We start from the raw sequence: 230 nt of genomic DNA, 5'->3' as shown, positions 1-230 counted from the left end.
GAAGGCGCACCTGCCCTTGACATTTTACCTTTGTCTTGGTGCGACGTGACTCCTCAATTCTATGCAATAACGACTGATTTCCGTTGCAGAGTCACATGTATGAAAAATCAAATTGTTTTATTTTTCAGAAACAAGATACAGACAGACAGATAAAGACAGACACGCTCACAATAAAGGAACGCACTTAGACACACACACATACATAAACAAGCCGACGCACACATGCTCAA

The sequence above is a fragment of the Penaeus monodon genome, chromosome 22 (genome assembly GCF_015228065.2).
Source record: "Penaeus monodon isolate SGIC_2016 chromosome 22, NSTDA_Pmon_1, whole genome shotgun sequence".
NCBI classification, from domain to species: domain Eukaryota; kingdom Metazoa; phylum Arthropoda; class Malacostraca; order Decapoda; family Penaeidae; genus Penaeus; species Penaeus monodon.
Note: the sequence above shows the minus strand (reverse complement) of the source record.